Raw genomic sequence first — 16,453 nt, 5'->3', positions numbered from 1 at the left:
CATCATCAGACAGAACAAATAGACAGGCGTATAGCTTTAGCTTCAGGAATTTGCCAAGTTAAATATATTCAGCTCATTTCTCATGTGGATCCTCAAAGAAGGTCGGACAGACTGACCTCATCTGCTAAATATTGTTTCTGCCGTCAGACTCACAGAAATCTCAATTGAAATGCGCTTGCAGCTTTCACGGAAACACGTGTCCACGTTAGTGTGTACGTACATCTACACAAAGCTATAAATTTGTGTTTTCGTGGGTTGCATGTTGCTAAGGCCCGGAGGGATATGGACATTAGCCAGTTAAAATACAGATGTCTGACCAGCACCAACAGTGTAATTCCATTCAGCTGTAATTTATATTTCGACCCCGTCGGCAGACCTGCCATTCCCGGTTCAGACGGGAAATCGAAGCTGACTGGTACTTAATGAGAAAAGTGAAACAGTTAACTTTTATTAGACTCCCACAAAAGTCAAAAAAACTTTCGCTATAACACAAGAGCCTTAAGCTAATCATGCTCCGCCGTAAAGCGCTCTGGCATTTAAGAGCGAAATAATTAACTTCTCATCTCCATTCTGTGTGAGTGATGCGAGAACAAAGAACACCATCCAATTATAGCCCTCTCCTTTACCACGCAGGTCAAATTCCAGCATTGCTAGGTGTGAAGTCTTTAATGACTGTGTAATTCCTAACTCGTCAAATCCTCCGTATGAAAGCAATATGTCTCGCCCCTGAAGTTAAGACAAATCAATATTATGCTTTGTTGGTTTAGGTGGAATTGCGTTTGCAGTTTCAGGGCCTTTTTTTGAGTTGTGTCTGCGTTTAGAGGCGTTATTTGAGAATATTGATTTCCAAGGCTTTGTGCACTATATTCTAACTGCCAAACGGTATCAAAAACAAAACCTAATATCTAAAAAAAAAAAAATAAATAAAAAAAAAGCCTTGTGACCAGAATGTTTACATGCTGCTCTGTGTTTAATATGGAAGCATGTTTCTTTTTCTGAGTAAAAAAAAATAAAAAAAAATAAAAAGGTGATAGTATTGTGACTATATTTAAAATTTGCAACTATTTCTGAAAATAGTTTTTTTTTTATTTTTTTTTTTTATTGTGACTTTATTACTGGTAATTGCTACCTTATTTCTTGCATTTGTGAATTTATTTCTCACAATTGCGCCTATATCTTACAACTGTGATTTTTTTCTTGTAATTGCAAATTCCTGTAATTACGACTTTGTTTATGGCAACTGCAACTTTTAATTCTTGTAATTATCAAAACTGGGACTTTTTTCTTGTAATTGTGACTTTATTTCTCAAAATTGCTTATTAATTTCTTACAACTGTGACATTATGTCTTGCAATTTTTTCCATGTATCTTTATTGTCACTTTATATTTAACAATGTGATAATTTTAAACTCAATATCTCATGTGGTAATCTGAAATTCTTCTGCGCTTATTCATTTCATAAATAGGATGTCCCTTGTAAATAATAGAAAGGATGCAACCTCACCCATTTCAACTTTAAATATATCGCCTGCACGCCACTGGCATACGCTCAATTGCTGATTAGTTGCCAAAATCTTAGCAAATCAGAGGAAACTGAAAGCCTATCACAAACAAAACAATGGCTCTTACACAAACCATCTAATACTTTACTTCTCAATGACGTGATTAGGGAAGGGGGGAATGAACAAAAATAAGCATTTTCTTTTCAATGAAGCTGACTATTTCAGTAAAGGTAAAGCAGGACTTTTACTCACTGTCTGATGCATCACACACACACACACACACACACACACACACACACACACACACACACACACACACACACACACACACACACACACACACACACACACACACACACACACACACAAGAGCATGCTTAACTAGCCAGTTCTACAGGGTTTTATCAATCTGGAGACAAAGTCATTTTTAAAAGGTATCAATTTACTTTAATAAAATACTGAGGTCAAACTAGTTATTGGATTTTGAAAAGCGAGAGGCAGCAAATATTTTGTTTGAAACACTTAGTAAACAAAATATCCACAAATAGAATTGTATAATCTGATTATTGTCTGTAAAATCATTTGTCCTTATATTATTACTTTTGCATGGGAAGAAATTCTGATCAGGAAATGTAAAAACATTGTATGTTATTGTCTTCGTTTTCTTTTCATAAATTAATCTGTCTCGAGTTGAATAACAACACTATTGTCTTTTTTGAGCTGCTTATAGCGGAACTGAAGTCAATTTATAATTGATGAACTTTACACAGTTATTGAAATGAGCTCAATAATGACTCTATTGTCTGTAGAGCTGCTTTACAGCAGAAGTCGAATTCGTCTTATATTTGATGGTTTGCATAATTGATTGTTATTTTCCTGTTTATTACTGTGAAGTTGCTTTGAAACAATCTGCATTGCATAAAGTGCTATACACTGTAAACATTGTTCCACTATTTTTTTTTTTTTTTACCCTACGCGCACCCGACGCAGAAGTATAAATTGGCCTTTAGGGTCCTATCATATACCTGGCGCAATGCAGCATCGGGCGCGACGCACGTTTTTTTTGCTAGTTTCAGCCCAACGCGGTTAGCTTTTTCACATCCTGCGCCACATTGTTTAAATAGCAAATGCATTTACGCCAATCTATTCGTCCATGGGCGTGCTGGTCTGAAAATGAGATGTGTTCAGGCACATTGTTGGCGCGTTACTATTTTGAGGCAACTGAAATAGACTGCGCTATTGACCAACAAAAACCTGGTCGAAAGTCAATGGCGCAGTATTTTTTTATTTTTTTTATTTAAAGAGCATGTTAGTATTATGTGCCTATAGGCAGGTCCACAACGCATGTACACTTTGTCCCGTAGATGGTCTGCTTGCACACTTTAACCTCGCGCATGAGCAGATCTGTTTCCTAGCTAGAGAAGCGTTCAGTTTTTCCGCTTGCAAATTCCACCATGTAAATAGTTAATCCGTCATGGCGCGAGCGAAACTGGCTTTTAAAGGGAATGGGAGATGACACTCGGATTGGTTTATTGCACGTAAAGCCCAAAACACACCCATTACTCATTAAGAGAATAAGGACAACCCTTTTAGACCATTCGCCAGATGCGCCAACCATTTTTCCCGGCATTAAACTAGCAAAAGTGGACTCGGACACGACCTAAGTGCACTTGTGCTGTGCTCTTCAGACTATGCCCTTGGATCGTTAAAATACGTCCCTATATGGTGAAAGTGAAGTAGAAAAGTGAAGATAAATAAATGCAAATATCAGCATGTACTGTACTGTTGATCAGACAGCGATTTTGGCTGCTGAAAGCCAAAGCCTGCAGATAATCAAAACCTTCTGATGCTAAAATCCAAAAAGTGCTGAGTATAAAGCGTTCCACATTGGAATCCTGTGCACCAGTCACTGACAACCACAATCTCCATCTGAGGAACTGCTAACTTTAATAAGGTGGACTATCAAACTTGTTCCTTCCCCTGTAAAAAGAAAATATGCGTGTTAATTTTGCAGAAAGGGAAGATCTACATGCCAGTGTTTTTCTTTTCACCAGCAGAATTGCCAGTTTTTAGTTTCAGAGGTTTGGAGATAATTAGAAACAAATGTGGGGTCTTTGAAACAGGACTTCTGATGTATCACTCAAAAGGATCTTTGTTGGCTCGACTAAAAACAGAAAAAGATCCCATCCCTGAAACCGACAACACCCTTCTAAACGCAACAAGCGCATCCTAAACAAACATGAGCATTTGCTGTATTGCTTTCACAGAAAACACATGCAAGTGAGTCGGGTCCATGCTTTTGTCTCGCACACATGCAGAGTGAAGCTGAGTCAGCTTGGTTATGAACTTTCGGTCGGCAGGCATGATTATTTGCAGCAGAAACTGTATTTTGAATGACATCATTGGCGTGAAGCGTGTGATGTGTGGCAGTGTTTGGGTTATCTAGGTCTGGTGCAGATGTCTGGGTGTCAAATCATCAACATTCACAGCTTTCTCACATCCACACTGGAAATTCTCACACACAGATGGAAATACATATTAAAAAGCAACTTTATGTGATAGATTTTTTTTTTAAAGAAAGAAAAAAAAAGTAACACTTTATAACTAAATAAAGCTTCATAAATAATCAATTTGCATATGATATAATTAGTAACATAAGTAACTTTTATAATCAGGTTGTTAACATTAGTTATGTTTGGTTCTTATACACTGTTAGACTTTGCCGTAATTTTACAGTTACTTACCGCAAAAAAGCCCAGTAAAATACCACTTATATTATTTACGGTTAACTACTGTAATATGCACTGCGGTATGGGTATTTTTTATGAAATTTACAGTAACTTACTGTATATGGAATTTACAGTACTTTACTGTTTACGCAAAAACCAGTAGTGCTACTGTAAATGAAGAAGACAGATTTTTTAAAATTTGTATATGCATATTGTATTTATGTTTTAGGCATATTAAAATATCATATGATAATGTTTTATATTTCCCCCCCCCATCTTGTTCTGCAGATGAAAATCATGAATCTGCATTCTAATTTTTAAGCTATGCAAACACTGGATGTTTATATACATATACAAAAATTCACAACTGGTTCCCATACAGGCAATATAAATGATATAAATGTATTTTTATTTTATTTTAAATTAATATAAACTTATATATATATATATATATATATATATATATATATATATATATATATATATATATATATATATATATATAAACTTTGCTTACACCTCACAAAATTTAAATTGTTGCAAAGCCCGCACAACAACCTGGCAGAATGTAAACTGAGGTTTGTGTGACGTCACGTGTCGAGTGCGCGCTCATAACGGACGTCCCTGCTGAGAGTGGATCGCCAGCTGGGGTTTTTTCTGAGGTAAGTACTTTTTACTGAACAAATTTATTTTCTAAGTTACTTTTACAAAGTAAACCATTACCAATACTAATTAAATATAGCTAAATTTATGAAGAAAGTAACTTAAATAATAAAATCTAATAGGCTTTTAATAACAGCTCACAGGACAGTCTAATTTTCCTCGAAACTGCCGCTTTAATATCCCATTAAATGCCATAGAATTGACTGACTGCCTATTCCAGTAGATGGACCCAATCTAATATTTACACAAACAAAGGTTTTCTGTCCTTTTTACGACCAGTTTATATGGCATATTTTACTCGTCAGTTAAATGCGTTTTGAAGTAAGTTAGGCTAGCGCGTTTTCTCAAAGGCACTCTCTCGCGCTCTCTCTGCCCCAGGCCCGGTTCAAACGCAAGCAATAGATTGCTACTTTGATACTGTTACTTGATACTGTTATAATATATTGGCGAAACAGATTTGCCAAACCAAACGCTCCAGTGCATATTTGTGCTTATTTGTTTTCGCGCTCTGGAGAACGCAGGAGTTTTTATTCAGTGCCGAATTATGCAGGCTCGCGAAAACTCTCATTAACAAAGTGTAGACACGATGTAAGAGATGTGACAGCTACGTATAAATGCTGGATTCACTCTGCACAGGACCGAAATATGACATGTTAAAATAGTAATGCATTTAAAGCAATGTAAAGGCAGACTAATTGAAAAATATTCATTGCAAAATATTCATTTTTAATTCTATGCCAATTATTGGTAAAACTGTCATCTGATTGATCAATCTAGCAGTCGTCCTAGATCTGTAATTTATCATGTTCATAACATATAGTCATTTGCCAATAATCATTGCTGAAAAATAATGTTTCTTCTATTTCTCTCTTTTCCCTGTGTCAACAGGAGCTAACTACAGCCCAAAGGCTCTTTTAAAAGCCTCAGCACTGAGCATCTTTGGCTTTGTAAGTATGTTTTGACTAACTATCAGATGCATTATGTGATTAACATATTGTAACATAACTTGCAGTACTTGCAGCATAACTTTTTTTAGGAGCACTTGTGTGAATCAAGAAACATTTCTGATTATTTTCAGTTGTACACCTTTTTTTTCAGGATTCTTTGAATAAAAAGTTCAAAAGAACAGCATTTATCTGAAATAGAAAGCACTACTGTTCAGTCAGTATTTTATAATTTTTTTTTTTTTTGGGTTGTTGAATGAAATTAATACTTGAATTCGACAAGGATGCATTAAATTGACTTAAAGTGACAGTAAGAACATTTGTAATGTTACAAAAGCTTTCTATTTCAGATTTAAGTTTGAAGGGCCATAAAGTTACTCAGTGTACCTTTAACGTAATTGTACATTCAGGCAATTAATAGAGTTCCCTAACAAGGGATGTGCAATAAAGCTATACTATTTAAACTAACTCGACTGGTAATAACTGCTGTTGCACAAGTTGATTCCTCATCTGTCCATGAACAAATTTAGATTAAATAAACTCCAAACTCAACCATTTCTCACACATTTTATCTGTTTTTTTGTTTTTTTGTTGTTTTTTTCAGATCAGCCATCAGTGGTTTACCGGTATGGAGGCCAGTCAAGACCAACTGGGATGCTTTTGTTGCGTATTGTCATGATCCCTGCTTTGATTTGTTATGAATCCAGTTCTATTTTTGCATCCTCCTTTTGATTCTAAACTGAACTCAAATGGCACTGCGAATTGGGTAAGAGACAAACATAAATTACTTAATTGGGGAAATTGAGAGATGAAACCATGCTGATGACCTCTGTCTGTGGTGAAGTAGTGAGTTTGACGTGTAATTAAACTCGAGGTTCTGTGGGGTGCGGACTGATTCGATTCCATTCCTAGAGCTTCCGGACAAATCTTTGGGGTGCGGACTGATGGGGCAGTGAACCCGAGGTTACCCCGTGAATCAGTCCTAGAGCTTCTCATGTACGATTTTAGGTAAAAATCAGTTTTTTTGGATACGTTGATTTCTTAGGCGTGCCGCAAGAACACCACAGACACAGTGTAATCACCATGGGAAAATCTCAGAGTAAAACTGGGAGTTGTGAAAAATATGATACACCGGTGTATTGCCAGATGAGAAGTTTATCTATATATTATCTTTTTACTCTTAATTCATTTTATAACTGTACTGAACATTTTTTTATTGTTTTTATAACTGTTTTAAAGTGCCCCTATTATCCTATTTACTACAACACTTACCTACAACAGGTTTACGTGCATCAAAGGTAAAAAAAAAACTGTTGAATTTTCTCATAATATACATTTGCACATCACCACATTTTTCAAAGATTCTTAAACGGCTCGTCAGATGAATCAATCTCTCTAAATCCCTCCTTTCCACATGCCACTGGCCAGACAGCTCAGTCTGTTGTGATTGGTTTACTGCGTACAGTGCGCGTGTCTTAAACAAAAACACCCATTGCCATAACAACATCAGCTGTCCTGAGGCTTCCTACACCGTAAACTAAACACAGTAACGAACAATGACATCGATTTTACCATATCCGAACGCGAGTCCAATAATGAAACACTGGGAGAACTAGTTATTCAACCCGAACCTCCATCACAAGGACGACACAAGCAGGACGTTTCTCAGTGATATACTGCATTAATAGACACAGTTATAGATTATTGTGGCCCACAAAGTGATTAGCATAGGTATTTAAAGGGTTAGTTCACCCAAAAATTTAAATTCTGTCAGTAATTACTCACCCTCATATTGTTCCAACCCCGTAAGATATTTTTTTTATTAAATCTGAGAGCTGGATCACTCCTCCATAGGCTTCTAAGACATTATAACTTGCTGGCCCAGAAAATGTATTAAAGACATCGTTAATATAGTCCAAGTGACTACAGTGGCTCAATCTTAAGTTTATAAAGCGACGAGAATACTTTTTGTGCGCAAAAAACAAACAAAAAATAACGACTTTATTCCACTATTCATTTCCTTCCCTCTGGGCCTCGAGTTAGTTCACGTATTATAACTGCGCAGCGCTTCTGTATTGTACGTCACACGCATCACACACATGACCAGCGTCGGCCAATAGTGAGCCTACGTGTGACGTACAACACAGTTATACTACGTGAACTAACTCGAGGCCCAGAGAGAAGGAAATGAATAGTGGAATAAAGTTGTTTTTTTTGTTGTTTTTTTTGCGTTTGTCCACATTCCTCTCCTACGACGAGACAACGTTTTGACAGGCCATCCGTCACATATCCGATTTATATCTGATTTATTTTCACATATGAATGAGGCCTGAAACCGATCTCGAAATATCTGAATGCATGTGTTTTTTTTCCTGTTTACACTGTCATAGAACACATCCAATCTGTGGCCTTAGAGCTGTTACACACTACATGAAAGGTCATTTTCAAAAATCCATAATAGGTGCACTTTAATTTTCCTTGCTTTTATTTTGTGATTATTTTAATTCCTTACTGTGTAAAGCACTTTTAATTGCCAAAGTGTATGACGTGCTATATAAATAAAACTGCCTTGCCTAATGTTGCATCACAATAAATAAATAAAATGGATGTAATTGATTGTGAGAGTGAATAAAGAATATGCTGATGTACATGGACTCAAGTTGATTTTTTTGAATTTATTAAATTCAATAGCATTCATGTAAAATATAAATAATAATATAGTGTAAAATGGGCTGTAATACTGTAAAATGAAATTGCGGTATGGACATCATACTGTAAAATTAAATTGTGGTAAGGGCATCTTACTGTAAAATTGAATTGCGGTAAGGGCATCTTACTGTAAAATTAAATTGCGGTAAGGGCATCATACTGTAAAATTAAATTGCGGTAAGGGCATCTTACTGTAAAACACATTTACAGGTAAGCTACTGTAAAGGGGAACTTACAGTAACTTACTGGCAATAGTGCTGCCAGTAAGTTACCGCAAAAATACGATAAAATGTCTAACAGTGTACTGTACCCCTACACTAACTCTACCCTTAAACCTTAAAGGAACACTTTATACTATGCAATTCATTTCCAATAAAGCATTTAATTAATTACATTTTCCCATTTGCCATGACCTAATCTAAAGTGAAAACTATTTAAAGTTAATAAGTTAAAGCATACACATTATCTAACTCTTTACATATGAGCTAAGTAAACAATACTAAATGTGTTAATTACAGTGACAATGAATTTGTATATATCCTATTAATGCATTAACAATGCAGACTACAATATATTAACTATGAATTAACTATAAACTAATAGTTTGCAAATTATTTGTAAGTACTTTATTACTGTATACTTAGTGTTATCATTGTAATAAATTCTGTAAAAATGTGTTTATTGTTAGTTTGTTAACTTTTCCGTTATCTAGTTTTAACAAATACAGCCATATTGTTACCCAATAATAATAATAAACACTAATAATAAACACTATAATCACATTAATCACGATATTAGAATGATTTCTGAAGGATCATGTGACACTGAAGAATGGCGTAACAATGCTGAAAATTTAGCTTTGCCAACACAAGAATAAATAAATGTTTAAAATATATTAAATTAGAAAAGTTATTTAAAATTGTAATATATTCACAATATTACTGTTTTCACAGTTTGTGTACGAATACTGTTTTTACTTATGGCCTTGGTGATGGTGAGCATAAGATACTTCAATTAATGACTAATATGTAATAATGTTTTTTAATGTTGTTAATGAACATCCTTATAATGTGCTATGAGGCTTCCATGTTTATATTCCAATAGTAAAGCTCATATAAAATGTACCAACCTTAAACTACATTTTGCATATGAAGTACAATCAATTCAGTCGCCACTAAATCAAAGTAATGGTCCTGTAAAAAAATAAATATATTTTGACAGTCAGTGCTTTATTCTGAGACACAGATAGTCTTCAAGTCAGTCATGTGAAGGTCATACACACTCTTCTCCGGTGAGTTGAGAACACTGGAAACATTTTAGAGCTCTAGACGTCTCGAGTGCATTTGGAGCTGTAGGTATCGCACTGTTTCATTAAAAAACATCAAGTCAAGAGAGACTTGTGTAATCAGAAAACTGTAATGGGATAACTAACATGTAGCACATGGCATAGAAGTCCTGTGAACCTTGCCTAGTAATTGCTTTTGTCACCTATAGTTGGGTGAAATTTGCCTTTCACGAGAGCAAAAAGCTGTCTGTTTCAACATGTGTTACAATTTAAAATTAACGTTGTGACACATTTCAAAATTGCATGTTGGCAAAGAATACCACAATGTGTGACACGGATAGAACCAGATGCACTCGTGCACAGAAATGGCTTTAAGTTCTCATCTGAATTGCCTCTGTATAATTAAACAGCAAATATAACATCTCTGTTTGATTATGAGTTATATTTGGTGAAGTATTGTCTACAACATTATCTTGTCTTATACAGTGAATAAACAGGATATAAACATGCAAATCCTTGATTCAAATCTCAACGTCTTAGTAAAAAAAAAAAAAAAAAAAAAAAAAAAGACCAAGAGAGGGGCACACAATAGACATTGTCTGTAAAGGTGAATCCTGTCAAACAGGTCATTCTGCACAGGGCTCTGCCGCCTGCCAGGAAACCGGCTTTTTTCCTGTTCTGTCTAAGTGCTTTATTCCAACTTCCTTTTTGAAGCAGCTGAGGAGGAGACACGTTTCTGGCATGTCTTGAGTGAACGTGATTTACAGATGAACCTCAATAGAAAAAGATGTGACCTAATAAACATCAGTCAGCTAGTTTCACTCCTTTAATCGTATTCTTTCCTTTGTAATTTTTAGGTTAGTTTTAATTAAATGTATATTTCCTTTTCAGCTGAGGTATTCTTAGTTGAAAAGTTTTTTGTTTTTTTTTCTGACATTACGGTTCAACTTCCACTACCACTCAAAATTCTCTTATGCTCACCAAGGCTGCATTTATTTGATCAGAAACACTGTAAAACAGTAATATAGCAAAGTATTATTATTATTATTACAATTTAAAATAGTTTTAATATAATTTTAATATATTTTAAAATGTAATTTATTATTGTGATGCAATAATGCTGAATTTTCAGCATCATTACTCCAGTCTTCAGTGTCACATGATCCTTCAGAAATCATTCTGATTTGTCGCTCAAGAAACAGTTCTTATTATTATCAACAGCTGCTTAATATATTTGTGGAAAAATTTGATACTTTTTTCAGAATTCTTTGATGAACAAAAAGTAAAAAAAAAAAAAAAATTGTATATATATATATATATATATATATATATATATATATATATATATGTGACCCTGGACCACAAAATCAGTCTTATGTGTATTTTTTTTTAAATTGAGATTTATACATCATCTGAAAGCTGAATACATAATCTTTCCATTGATATTAGGTTTGTTAGGATATGACAATATTTGGCCAAGATACAACTATTTGAAAATCTGGAAACTGAGGGTGCAGAAAAATCGAAATATTGAGAAAATCGCCTTTAAAGTTGTCCATTTCTATAGGCGATTGTGCTGCATCCACTCACAAAACAATTTTTTTTAATATATTTAAGGTGGGAAATTTACTAAATATCTTCATGGATCATGATCTTTACTTAATATCCTGATGATTTTTGGCATAAAAGAAAAATCGATAATTTTTACCCATACAATGTTTTGTTGGCTATTGCCACAAATATACCCGTGCTACTTAAGACTGGTTTTGTGATCCAGGGTCACATATATACACATGCATTTTAGCATTCTTTGAACAATAAAAGAAAAGCACAGATAGTTAAAAAGAACATTTATTTGAAAACTACATAAACATAAAACTACATTAAGACCAACAAAAAGTATGTATAACTATGTAAATCTACTGTAAATACAGAGAGTTCACTCAAAAATTAAATTTCCATTCTAAACCTCAATGATTTCTTTCTTCTGTGGAACATGTGACAGCCTCAGTCACCATTCACATCTATTGCATATTTGCTGTCATTCATTCTGCTTAACATCTTTTATGTTCCATGGTTGTAAGTCATTGAGGAAATGATGAAATAACTTTCATGTTTGGGTGAAATATATTTTTAAGAGGGTAATATATTATACACAACTGCACAAAACAAACAGCAAAGAGGCTAATTTTTGTATTAGGTGTGCTAATTTGTTTTATTTGCCAAAAAAAAAAAACACACATAGCCTACATATGTTTTTTTTTTTTTTTTTTTTGGGCAAATAAAACAAATTAGCACACCTAATACAAAAATTAGCCTCTTTGCTGTTTGTTTTGTGCAGTTGTGTTAAAGAATTTGGAATAGGCACAGAATTTGATTTAATATTCATGGTATCATGTTTATGTTTCATTATGTTGTTGTGAACTTGTTAGATCTCCGTTTGTTCTCTCTTAGAAGCTGAGACTCTGTGGTAGGTGATTGTGGGAACTCATTATTTCTTTCATAGAACAAAATAACATGGAAGATGTTAAGGGTTTGTTCTGTGCTATACCATATATTGGCTTTGTGCTGTCAGAGTCTGAAGAGGAAATTGAAAGAGGTTATGGTGATATAGTGTAAAGGCAGACAACATATAGAACTGCAGATTATTATTGTATCTGTCAGTGGAGATGATGAATGCCAATATAAAAGTGCCGCTTGAGAATAACATGTAGCAACTATGATTCATTGTCATTGATGTGTAAAAAAAAAAAAAAAAAAAAAAAAAAAAAGTGTTTGAAAAAACATGAAAAGTATATCACCTTAACAGAAGACTGACTTGTCATAGATTCAAGAAAATTTCAATACAAAAATGTACGGTGGCCGAGAGAGCTCAACGCGCTGCAACTGAAGAAAACACATGCAAATAGAAAAACACCTGCAAATTAAGAAAACATCTTCATCAGTTTCACAACACATGTGTGCTCCAAATACTCACAACACAACCAAATACAGAAACGCGCTGCAAAAGTTCACAACACAAACAAATCAGAAACGCGCTGCAAATAGGACAGAACACAACGGAAATGTTTCCGGGGAAGCCAATAAGTGACGGACCCGACTGGGACGTGCTTACAGCTGTCTACTTTAATTTAATTTAATTTATTATTTAATTTTTGTTGCAAAACATACAGAGATTACACGTTTATGACATACAACTTTGTATAGCCTACAATATACAAAATGTATTTATAATATGTTCAATGTCATAAGAATACTAATCAGAAAAGAACAAGCTGAAGACTAAAATAAATGAAAGAAAAAAAGATAGAGAAAAAGAACATGAGGGAAAGATATTAATATATACATCAGTTACATTGTACACATTCATGTTATGTTAAAATAAGTTTCATAAGAAATGTTAGAATGAAGGGTCCAAATCATAGACAGTAGGCTATATAAGAGGTCCAAATATGAGACAGCGCTGCGTTGTCATGGGAACATCCCAGGTGAAAATAATGAGGAAATTACATTGGCTTTCGTTGCTCCCTTCATCAAGTCCGTTCCAAACGGCTACATAATGGCACACAAGTGCCCCGCTCCCTCCAAAGTGCCCACTTCAAGGGCTCTGCCGTCTGCCCTTTTAAGGGAGTAACGTTAGGGCATAGGTAATGCTCACGAGCAATAAAAAACGTCCCTGCCGGGTCCGTCACTTATTGGGTTCCCCGGAAACATTTCCGTTGTGTTCTGTCCTATTTGCAGCGCGTTTCTGTATTTGGTTGTGTTGTGAACTTTTGCAGCGCATTTCTGTATTTGGTTGTGTTCTGAACTTTTGCAGCGCGTTTCTGTATTTGGTTGTGTTTTGAGTATTTGGAGCACACATGTGTTGTGAAACTGATGAAGATGTTTTCTTAATTTGCAGGTGTTTTTCTATTTGCATGTGTTTTCTTTAGTTGCAGCGCGTTGAGCTCTCTCGGCCACCATAAAAATGTCATGATACAGCAAAAAGAAAAGGGTCATACATTAACCCTTAAGTGCATACCTTGCGCTTAGTAACTTTACTTTCTTTAGTGACCCGGGACGTCAATCACTACCCTTCCCCTCATTATTACTATTATTTTTTTAAAGTTATACATTATTCTCTTATTGTATACTCTTAGTATTCCTCAATCTATTCACTAGAAATAATATAACAAGAAAACAATTATAAAAGAATGTCTGTTTTCAATTTTTTTTTTCTGTAAAGTGTATAGGGTCCTAGAGACCCGAGATATGTGATAGTGTAAGTATATTTTTTTTCGTGCAATAATATTTGAATCTCTGATGACTCAGTTAGCACAATTCACCTTTATTACTCAAGGTGGCAATGTCTGATACACAATGATAATGTGATGTTTCACTCATAATTACCGCAGGCACAAAACAAAACAAAAATACATAAGTATATAGCATTAGCAAAACTTGAAATGGCTTAGTAATTTACTGCAGAGCAAGAACTGAACGCAATCAAATAATAGTGCAAGTGTCATTGGATATTGGATTTGGTGAAGAACCTGACAGAGATATATTCAAAATATTGCTCTTGAAGATGTTGAAAATAATAGTTTTGTGAATAGTTTGGAGATCATGAATATGAGCCAGATGCTGAATGTACTGGGGAAATGAGATCTTAAAATGATGATGGTAAAAAGCATCTGCTCAAAACGAACCTTTCCATGTTTCAAAAGGTAACAAAATATGCTTAATTTTATTCTTTTGTAATTGTTATTAAAATATTAGGAGAGTTTTATACTATTGCGGCAGTTAGAGATCCATGCATGTTAGATATATATATGTAATGTAATAATGATTAGTGAAACGGTTTAAGGGTTAAATCTTAATATCACAATTAGTCAAATTTACTTTTTAAACTGCCATTTCCTTTTTTAAGAAACATTTAAGAAATGTTTGACATTTAAAGTTTTTAGAAGTTTATAGTGGCCTTGTTAACTCCAAAGAAAAGCAGATCAGAAACTGTAGCTTGTTATAATTGGGAATTGTACAGGACACCCAGACTGCATCACCCATTATTTTGTTCTTGTGAGATCACCACAAATAGGTGGAACACACAAGAGCTGTGTGTTTGCAAGGGGGTCGAACCTTGATTTGTTTTGGCATCACATTTAAAGGTTTTATAAGACTTTCTTCCATTACCTCAAAAGCAAAGGAGAGAAGAAACTACAGCAGGGTTTAATTAGTAACTTTGCATTTGCACAGAGTTAATAAAAATAAATAAATAAAAAATATACATACCCCCATACCATCTTCTTCTGCTTATCCGGGGCCGGGTCGCGGGGGCAGCAGTCTAAGCAGAGATGCCCAGATTTCCCTCTCCCTAGAGACTTCCTCCAGCTCTTCCGGGGGGACACCGAGGCGTTCCCAGGCCAGCCGGGAGACATAGTCTCTCCAGCGTGTCCTAGGTCTTCCCCGGGGTCTCCTCCCAGTGGGACATCGACCGCATTATTGCAGAAGCTGCACCAATCCGTCTGTCAATCACCCGTTCCATCCTTCCCTCACTCATGAACAAAACCCCAAGATACTTAAACTCCTCCACTTGAGGCTGGAACTCTCCACCAACCTGAAGTGGGCAAGCCACCCTTTTCCGACTGAGGACCATGGCCTCGGATTTGGAGGCGCTGATTCTCATCCCAGCCGCTTCACACTCGGCTGCAAACCGTCCCAGTGCATGCTGAAGTTCCTGGTCTGAAGGGGCCAACACGACAACATCATCCGCAAAGAGCAGAGACGAAATCGTGTTGTCCCCAAAGCCCGACACCCTCCGGCCCCTGGCTGCGCCTAGAAATTCTGTCCATAAAAATTATGAACAGAACCGGCGACAAAGGGCAGCCCTGCCGGAGTCCAACATGCACCGGGAAGAAGTCTGACTTACTGTCGGCAATGCGAACCAAGCTCCTGCTTCGGTCGTACAGGGACCGGACAGCCCTTGGCAAAGGACCCCGGACCCCATACTATCGGAGCACCCTCCCCAGGCCGCCGCGAGGGATACAGTCGAAATCTTCTCCAAATCCAAAGCACATGTGGATTGGTTGGGCAAACTCCCATGAACCCTCCAGCACCCTGTAGAGGGTATAGAGCTGGTCCAGTGTTCCACGGCCTGGGCAAAAACCGCACTGTTCCTCCTGAATCCGAGGTTCTACTATCGGCCGTATTCTCCTCTCCAGTACCCCGGCATAGACTTTCCCAGGGAGGCTGAGAAGTGTGATCCCCCTGTAGTTGGAATACACCCTCCGGTCCCCCTTCTTAAAAAGAGGGACCACCACCCCGGTCTGCCATCCCAGAGGCACTGTCCCCGACCGCCACGCGATGCTGCAGAGGTGTGTCAGCCAAGACAGCCCCACAACATCCAGAGATTTGAGGTACTCAGGGCGGATCTCATCCACCCCCGGTGCCTTGCCACCGAGGAGTTTCTTGACTACCTCTATGACTTCAGCTTGGGTGATGGACGAGTCCACCTCTGAGCCCTCAGCCTCTGCTTCCTCAATGGAAGACGTGACGGCGGGATTGAGGAGATCCTCGAAGTATTCCTTCCACCGTCCAACGACATCCCCAGTTGAGGTCAACAGCTGCCCACCTCCACTGTAG

The 16,453-nt window shown here is 36.3% G+C and overlaps 1 protein-coding gene and 1 long non-coding RNA gene across 2 annotated transcripts in view; one reads left to right on the top strand and one right to left on the bottom strand.

The window, feature by feature from the left end:
- Positions 1 to 16,453, bottom strand: part of LOC309482358 (uncharacterized protein) — a gene marked incomplete at its 3' end in the record, with an annotated part of 141,544 nt that overhangs the window by 55,275 nt on the left and 69,816 nt on the right. The gene's annotated exons all lie outside the window — the stretch shown is intronic.
- On the top strand, positions 4,882 to 6,838 carry LOC309481586. Its single transcript, XR_014200066.1, has 3 exons — positions 4,882 to 4,893; positions 5,783 to 5,841; positions 6,443 to 6,838. It is a non-coding gene; the product is annotated as an uncharacterized lncRNA (long non-coding RNA).

This window comes from Leuciscus leuciscus, assembly GCF_965113295.1.
Source record: "Leuciscus leuciscus genome assembly, chromosome: 19".
NCBI classification, from domain to species: Eukaryota; Metazoa; Chordata; class Actinopteri; order Cypriniformes; family Leuciscidae; genus Leuciscus; species Leuciscus leuciscus.
This window is presented reverse-complemented; position numbering and strand designations above follow the sequence as displayed.